Consider the following 9,254-nt stretch of genomic DNA (forward strand, 5'->3'; position numbering starts at 1 on the left):
GTATACCTATGAATGTCCATTTTGTATCTGTGTATTCAAAGTGGTTGGGATAGATATATAGTTGCATTCTCTTAATGAATAGAATGATTTGTTCTAATAGTGTTTGTAAATAGGATCTCAAGTCCACATCTTGTTCAGCAATTAACCACTAAGAAGAATATATGCAGTATATTATTTGTTGAAACTGTACTTCTGATTTTATTTGAAACTGTCTCATTGCTATCTGTTTATCAATAACATTTTGAAAAAAAAAGTTACATTTCTTGTTATATAGGTCAGGATTTATTTTGGTCTTAACCATCCAGCAGAAAATTAGAAAAACTAAGTTGAAAAAGTAAAGCCATATTGATATACTGAGCTGAAAGGCTCAAGTCAAAGAATTCTGACATTGCCAGTGTTACAGAAGGTCCACTACTATTATGGACTACTGGACTAGATTGTAACATTTTCCTGAGTTCACACCCCTACAATATTTAAATGACAATAGAATACCCTTATCTGACAAAACTAAACAAAAAGGGTGAATCAAATGAACAACCATTTTGTATCCGTATATTCAAATCAGGACAGATATACAGATGCATTCTCTTAATTCAGTGAATAGAGAGATTTTTTTCTAATAATGTTTCTGGACAGGACATCATGTCTGCACCTTGTTCAATGAATAACCACTAAGACAACAATATGCATTGCATTAATTATTGAAACTGTGCTAATAATCAGTTTTGAAGCTTTCTCATTGCTATTTGTTTCTCAATAAAATTATTTTGAAAAAACAAAAACAAAAAAATAATCTCTTAAAAACAACGAGGGTACAGGGCTGGGGAGATAGCTCAGTAGAATAAGCGCTTGCCTGGCAAGTGCAAGGACCTGAGTTCAATTCCTGGTCTGAAAAAAAAAAAAAAAAAGTAAAAGAAAAAATGAGGATACAGGAAAAATAAAACAAAGATAATAATAATTATCTCTGCAAGATAATGCAAAGATGAACTAGGTAAAGACTAATAGACATCAATGAGAAAGAAGAAATCAATGCAAATGATATGAAAAGAGTATGAGCAGAAGTAACAACAGAAAACTTCCCAAATATGGGAAAACATTCTGACATTCAGATAACTGAAGCATATAGAACTCCAAATAACATCAACGCAATTAAAAACTCACTGAGACATGTAATAATTAAGACCACAGAAATTCAGCCCAGGAACAGTATCCTAAAAGCTGCTAGAGAAAAGAAACGGATCACATTTAAAGTAAAACCTGGGCTAGGGAGATGGCTCAGTGGAATAAGCGCTTCCCTGGCAAGAACAAGGGCCTGGGTTCAATCCCCGGTTCGGCCAAAAAAAATAAATAAATAAACCGAGAAATTAAAGGAAAACCTATCAGAATAACGGCAGATTTCTCTTCACAAACTATCAAGTCAAGAAGAACATGGAGCAAAGTACTACAAGTCTTGCAAGAAAGCAAATTCCAACCCAGACTGATATACCCTGCAAAACTCTTTCAAGTTTAATGGAGAAGTGAAATATTTCTATGACAAAGAACAACTAAAGAATTTCATGATGACAAAGCCAACTCTACACAGACTACATTCTAGACATTCTAGAAAGGGATCAAAATGGCCACAACTCCATGAATGAGAACAGAAAGAACCCACCAAATAGGACAAACAATTAAACACAGGAGAAAAAGAGGCATACAACAGCAGTCTTTCAATTATTCTTTTATATACAGCAGCAAGATATTTCCATCAGCATACTATGCAAATGGACTTCTCCTGCACCCTGTGGGTCATGATTCTGTCTGGGTCTATGGGTTTGATATCAAGGAAATATCAGTAGCTTAGTCACACAAGTGACACCTGGCCACCAGTAGCATCATAGACATTTTCCACATCCACCACATACTAGAACTTTTTTTTATTATTAACTGTTTTTTTTAAATTTATTCATTTGTGTGTGTGTGTGTGTGTGTGTGTGTGTGTGTGTGTGTGTGTGTGGCCAGCTCAGCCCACCAGGGGGCGGGGCTGGCTGGCATGTGGTGCTGGGGAATTGAACCGCGGTCCCTCTGCTTTGCCAAGCTTGTTCTGAGTAGGTGCTTTAGACCACTGAGCCATCTCACCAGCCCACACATACTAGAACTTTGCTCAGTATTCTATCCCCAAACTGTTAGAAGTGCTGGTCATAAATCTGCCATTCCAGTATTTTTGTTATGGTTTATTCTTAGTAATTCTTGAATTACTATCATGAAAACTTTTTCTAAGTTGATATTTTTGAATATGTTAAACCAATCAAATAATGTGAAAATATTCTGAACTGATCACAGATTCATACATATGATACACTACATCTGGCCTCTTAGTTGGACTCACAATTTAATTTTAAGTTTTGAGTATTATTTTGAAATATTTAATTTAATGTTGAATTAATTAATATTTAATTAATTTTCTGAATATTGTTTAATTTTAATTTTTGTTTTATAATTTATGCTGTTTGTTTGACTTACAATCTACTTAAAAGACAGTGTGACATTTTCTCCTCATATTAGAAACTTTAAAAATTGTATTTCCATTTTCCATTGATTTTATATTAGTTCTTCCTTGTCTTTTACACACACACACACACACACACACACACACACATTAAAATATATGCATATATCCTGACATAGGATAGATACTGTTTTGTAGAAATCTTCAACTACCATTTAAATGGGTTTGCCTAATATTGTATTTTACATAGTCCTGCATAACTGACATTTTGAGAGCCCTTTCTTCTTTGTCTAGGTCCATACAGCGACTTCTCTTGCCTTCTAGATTATGGTCTTTGTTATTTTCTATATACTATGTCTGGAGGTATTAGAATATTTCGAGTTTGTATAGCTGGAAAATATTTACTTTTAGTTTTCAAAGGTGTATTTGCTATCTGCAAAATTCAATGAGGACAGATATTTTTTCCAGTCTTTTGAATAAATAAGCCCAATTTCTTAACCACTTGCTCTTTTTTTTTTCTAATGTGGAATAAAATGCTATTTAATTTTTTTATTCCATAACTAAATTTCTTTCTATTTATATGCATTAACAATATTTTTCTTTACAATTAATTTTGGACAATTATATGTTTTTGTATCTTGGTATGATTTTATTCATATTTCTTGTGCAAAATGTTCATTTTTCTTGGAAATGTGGTACTATAATTTTAACTAAATTCAAAAATTTTAAATATTTAAATACTTATTGCCTACCCCTTTCTACTTTCAGAATTCTAATTACATGAATATAAGTTTTTTGATTTTGGCACAGAGAGAACTATAAACTCTTCTTCTTGTTTATTTTAGACAACTTTTGCTGTTATATTCATTTAAGTTTGTAAATAATTTTTTACAATATGCAGTCTCTTATTAATCTCTTGCATTCATTTCAGAAATATTCTTCTAAAATTCACTCTTTCTAAATCTTTTTTTTTTCCTATTCCTAGGGAAGGATATAGAGAGTGTTCAGGGTCTCATACTAGATTTGACTAATAGTGATTCTCCTGTTTACAGCCTCCCAAGAGCTGGGATTACAGGTGTGTGCCACCACACCCAGTCTCGGTTGTCATTTCAGCATTCCCCAGGGGCAGGGCCTACATGGCAGGCCCAAGGATAGAACCCTTGGCCCCTGTGCCTGTCTGTCTACATCTATATCTTTCACATTTAAATATTTATCTACAACTTTTAATTTGCTATATAATTACTATTGATTTTTCAATAAAGTTAATAATGAGAAAAAATTACATGGCCAATACTGGAAGCTTCTACAGTACAAGAATATTAAGTCGAAGAGAAAAAGAGATGAGTATGGGAATGGATGTTAGGTGAGGGCACAGCACAGCAAGCCTGACTAGATCATTGGACTGTAACCAGCTCCTGAGCACAAGGTGCAGAGAGGCCCAGGTTTATAGACTGTCCTCTGCACTCAGTCATTTCATTCTTCCCCAAATCCCAGCATTGAGGAGAAATTATAGGACACTAACATTCCTGCCTCTCCTTGCTCACACACATGGACATGTGCTCACACATGGAGCCATGCGTTCGCACACATCCGTTAGCACCCATGCACCCACGCACACATACAAATGCTTGCACAGATAGGTGGAAGCAAAACAGGCACATGGATTCTAACTCTATCCCTAGATTCAAAGCCAGACATGGCTGAATGTGGAAAGTTGTTGCAAACATTTCGATGGAGATGGGAGGCCACAGAGATAGGTCATCTGTCTAAGTGCTGGCCTAGATAAGCGCAAGGACCGGGGTTCGATCCTGCAGGGTACCACATGCAGTGCAGGCCCCACCCCAGATGCGCTGAGCCAGCCACCAAGACCAAGAATGGTGGTGAGCACCTATAATCCCAGTACTGGGGAGAATGAAACAGGAGGATCACTAAGAGTCTGAGCAATGTAGTGGGATGCTGTACCAAATACACAAAAATAAATAAATAAACAAATAAATAAATAAGGTCAAATACAAAATTAAATGGCTCTGGGTTTCATGATATAAGGATGGGAACAGACCCCAAAATATAGATTGCAGGAATGGATCTAGTCCCAGTTTTTTCATTTTCATCCCTCTGTGGACACTGTTTTCATTTTTAATTTTTCTTGTGAGTTGCAAGTGAGATTATGTGAAAGTGATTTGAAAAAACAGTTCATTCTATGTTAAGTCCATATTGAAAACGGAAGCCTTCCCCCATTTGGGCTGAGATCTGAAATGCATTTGCTCACATCCTCTGGTAGACACGGCTCTAAGGGTCAGGCTGTGGGACAGAAAGGGACACAGTCCCTCCGCACCCAGCCGCCGGGTTGAGAAGACAGAGTTCCCGCCCTGCCGCGGGCTGCACAGCGTCACCACCTCGCACAGATCAGGTACAGGTACCGGAACTCGCCAATACTCTCTTAACCTAATGAGTAGTAATTCACTGAAACTGGAACACATCAATTTGCAAGCACTTAAGTTTTTGAAATCAAATTTCAAAATGCGGTAATGGTCCTCACTAATGGCAAAGGCATAGTTAATTCAAACTAGTTTCAACCAAATATCATGTATGGTAAAAGATAAAAATAAATCAGCCTGTTTAGCTCAAGGAAAATAATAGAAAGTGTCAATTAAAATAACTCATGAGCTAAAAGTCCAGTTTCTATGCTGAGAGAAAAAAAAATTAAAATAGAGATTTGCTCTCCTAAAAAAATAATGCAAGTTAGACAGAAGGAGAAAATAGAAAAGGTTGTTAAAGTACTAAAGAGAAAACAGTACAAAATGAAAGAATACTGTGAAGCAGAAGAAAAGATATGCTCTTGTTTTGATAATGTAAATTGTGCATTTGGATAAATCATTTGCCTTTTGTAATCTCAAAGTCTTAATAACCAAATATGTTACTTATATAAATAGATTAATTTCTTTTGTATTTTGGAGGGTGGGGTCTACAGAGTATTCAGGATCTCACTACTAGATTGGACTCCTAGTGATCCACCTATTTATGGTCTCCTACAGCTGAGATTACAATAAATAGCATAATTTATCTCAAAACTCATTCCTCTTCAGGCCGGGGAATTATCTCAGTAGAATAAGTGCTTGCCTGGCAAGCACAAGGGCCTGAGTTCAATCCCCGGTACAACCAAAAAAAAAAAAAAAAAAAAAAAAAAAACCCTTCTAAGTTAAAACACATTCTTCATTCTACACTTCTGGGTTGTTATTATTGTACATCATTCTCCTTGAAATTGAGAATCAGACCACAGACCACCTGCAGGTCCTGTGTGGCCCTCCTCACGCCAGCAACCCACGGTTGGCACCTTGGCTGCACCACTCCACACCTGCAGCCTCACCTTCACTCTGGGGATTTACATCCCCCTCTCTGATCTCTGCAGGCTCTGGGCTCCCTATTTTCTGAGGCTCCGTAGCTCAGTTTCCACTTTCTGGCAGCTTGTTTCTCTGATCCAGAGCTGTGCTCATGTTCTCTCATGGGAAAGAAGCACTGCCTGGGCTTAACAGGGAAAGCAACGCCTTCTCTCATGCTAGTTTATGTCTATCTAAAAGCCCTCTCCAAAATATCTTTCTAAGTTTACATATGAACTCAATGACTTTTCATTTCATTCTCTATAATTCAACCAAACTGGTCTATTGATTCATTCTAAATATTCCTTGTAGGTCTCCAATTCTGGGAAAATGGAGTGATGGGGATTTTTATTGTTCTGTTAATAAAGTCTAAGATACTACAATGTGTGAAAACAAGCTAAGATATTGGAAGCGATGGGTGTTGGAGACAAAAGGGAGCAATTTCCACAATAAAAAAATGTGATTTTTTTAGCTGGAAAGAATTTTAGGCTCACAAGGCAGCAAAAGAAAAACTTGGTGTGAACTGGGTGAGTCCCTCAGTGCAGGAGCTGAAGCTGGGTGGCCACAGCTGCCCAGTGCTCAGCTCCTAAAACAGAGTTCCAGAAAAAGGATCTGCACTCAGAGTTTCCAAGCAATCACACGCTCAAGTCCTCAGCCATACACTGAGCAGGCCATATGTGTGGAGAGTCCAAATAGGTCAAAAACATAACAACTCTGCAGACTACAGGAAACAATTTCAAGACTTCACACAGGTCCAGTAACAATTCTGGCTCCCAGGAGGGTGAGAAAAGGCTTCACACTTCACATGGCAGTGGGCAAAGTGCTTAGAAAGATTTTTCCTCGCAAGAAAACTCTGTTCAAGGCTAAACACTGCACTGATTCCAGCCAAACAAAGTTTGAAAATAATTCACAAATGGGTAAACTATATCAAAGTAGCAAAAGTGCATTCCCAGAAGAGACCTAAAGTGTTTATGAAAAATCCAAAGTATTTAGCACCAAGCATGGTAAACTTTACAGCATCATGTATCCAATTAAAAAAATATCACCAGGTAGCCTCAGGCAGGGAAACTACATTTGATACACAGCTACAAAACAATACACTCAAAACAACCTAGAAATGTTAAAGATGATAGAATCAGCAGACAAGGGCATAAAATTAGTTTAACTGCATATGCTGAATCTAGGGAAACATTAGATATGTTGCAAAAGACAGGAAAGATTTCTAAAGATCAAAATTGAACTTCTATAGATGAAAACTAAAATATCTTTGAGTAAGAATATACTGAGATCCAATCATATTCCACAGACAATGACCATAATCAGGAAGTCAAATAATAACAAATATTGGCAAGGCTACACACACAAAAAAAAAGAATTGTCCTCTACTGTTTGTGGGAACATAATCTAGTACAACTACTATGAAAATCAGGATAGAGATTCCTCAAGACAGAAACTAGCCAGATATGGTGGAGCAGGTCTATAATTCCAGCACCTGGGAGGTTGACACAGAGGATCATTGCAAGTTCAAGGCCAGCCTGGGCTACAAAGTGAGTAGAAGGCCAGCCTGAACTGCATAGTGAAACCCTGTCTTAAAAAAGAAGACTGAAACTAGAAATTCCACTTGACCAGAGAGTCCACTTCTATGTATCTTGTGCAAAGACTTAAAGACATCACATTATAATGATAAATGCATGGCAAAATTTATGACAGCATGATTCATAATAAGTAAATAATAGGTAAAGGAAAGTTGATGTTTATACATGAGGAAGTACTACTCTGCATTAAAGGAGAGGAGCCTTGAGTCATTTGTAGAAAATTGGATGGATACACCTGGAGACCATAATGTTAAGTAAAATAAATCAGACACAGAGCTTCGGTGTCACAAGCTTTCTCTTAACCAAGAAAATCAAAATATAAACACCTTTTTCTGCTGAGCAGTTGGAGAAGAAACTCTTTAAAACCAAGAAAAAATGATGGAAAAATCAGGAATGGATCCTGTTAACTATATGACACCTGATACAGCTGTAGAAATTGAAAATAAAAGTGATAGCTCTTTGTCTGGTAACAGCTTACTTAAAGCAAAATGTGTACCTTCCTTATCTAAATGGGTTCAAATAAAACCCATGAGGAAACTTATTCATATACCTGAGAAAGTTCAAACAGATTCATCATGTGACTCATCCACAGAACCAAGACCCTTGACTTCGCTGGCTATTTTTGAAAGATTCAAGAAAAAAAAGAAATGTAAGAAGAGGAAATACAAACCAAAACTAACACCAAGAGGAAGAGCAAAAGAAAAGAGAAACACTAGAAGGCCCTAAATTGATTTTTTAAAAAATCAAAGCAAAAGGACCTATGATCCCAATTTTACAATCTGAGGATGGAAGGAAACCATTACCTTGGAAGAAAATTTTTGGTTTTGAGAAAGATTTTGCAGGAGGATTTTTTAACTAAATTGAAAAACTGAAGTATGAACACCACCTTAAGGAATCATTGAAAGAAATGAATGTTGGTGAAGATTTAGAAAGCTAAGACCTTGATAGATATCGATACAAATACTTGGAAGATGATGGCTCCATTTCTCCTTTGGAAGAGTCAGCAGCAGAAGATGAGACAGCACATCTTGAACATGATGCCTGTGGTATCAACTTAGGAGAGAAGAGTTGATTCATCGTAAGTTCTGAACTTCCAAGCAAGATGAATGTGTATTTACCACAAGAGAAGAATAAAGAAGTTGCTTTTTCTATAAAGAGAATTTTTAAGGCTAGAAATAATGGACAGAGGACAGAAAGATCTGAGAAAGAGATAAACATGTGAATGTCAAAAAAGGTAAACAATATACAGAAAGTGGTGGTGGGTTTTTTTCCATAGGAAGAAATGACTATGAAGATTAACATGAAGATAGCTTTGAAGTCTTAACCAAGAACTAAGGAAAACAATTAAACTTGAACAAGTTTGTGTAAGAAACATATATATATATATATATATATATATTTTCAAATTCTCAAACACTGGGGAAAAGCTGAGCTTCCACTTTTGCGTCTTGCTGTTCTTTATCAGTGGTTGCTACTCTGAGAGCTCAGGTATCACTGGAACGTTGAAAGGAAACATCAGTCCCTTCCATTCAGCCACCTGCGGTAGATTCTTGGGAACACTGTTTTTAACCCCAATGTGAAGCCCTTGGTTTGATTCCCCAACAGCTCAGAAATAGCTTCCTCTTGTACCTGGTGAATAGTTTTTCTATTTCAACTGTGGTTCTCCTTATGATTGCCATGGTATAGCTGACTTCTGTTAAGTATGCGTTGCATTGTACCATGGCATTCATGTGTGTTTTTGTCTTCCCTTTTGTGGACTAAAGCTTAAATGAACAGGTGCAAAAAATAAATCCT

The 9,254-nt window shown here is 36.6% G+C and overlaps 1 pseudogene; it reads left to right on the forward strand.

The window, feature by feature from the left end:
- Positions 1 to 7,835: 7,835 nt before the first annotated feature.
- LOC101585786 lies at positions 7,836 to 8,682 on the forward strand (annotated as a pseudogene).
- The last annotated feature ends 572 nt before the right edge of the window (positions 8,683 to 9,254 follow it).

Source organism: Octodon degus, unplaced genomic scaffold (genome assembly GCF_000260255.1).
Source record: "Octodon degus isolate 3935 unplaced genomic scaffold, OctDeg1.0 scaffold00014, whole genome shotgun sequence".
NCBI classification, from domain to species: domain Eukaryota; kingdom Metazoa; phylum Chordata; class Mammalia; order Rodentia; family Octodontidae; genus Octodon; species Octodon degus.